The sequence below is a fragment of the Nanorana parkeri genome, unplaced genomic scaffold (assembly GCF_000935625.1).
Source record: "Nanorana parkeri isolate BGI_ZX_2015 unplaced genomic scaffold, ASM93562v1 scaffold50, whole genome shotgun sequence".
NCBI lineage: Eukaryota > Metazoa > Chordata > Amphibia > Anura > Dicroglossidae > Nanorana > Nanorana parkeri.
The window spans coordinates 1,967,979-1,968,222 of record NW_017306318.1 but is presented as its reverse complement, the minus strand read 5'-3'; positions in this window follow the sequence as shown (position 1 = coordinate 1,968,222).

The following is a 244-nucleotide window of genomic DNA, read 5'->3' as shown; positions in this document are numbered from 1 at the left end:
AACTATATAAATACATAATTGTGTATAAATATATCACTTTAAAAAGACAGTCATGGGAAAGTAAAGGGTGTCTGCGATGCATTTCCAGGAAGTGTTCCTCTTTATTGCAATGCTTACCTGAAAATGATTTTTACATTTCTCTTTGCTGTCCCATATTCTGATTAGAACATCTCATATCCAGACTGACAGTTGCTCCCTCTAGTGGTCGTCTGTATATCAGCGGATGTGATTAGTACTAGGTTCT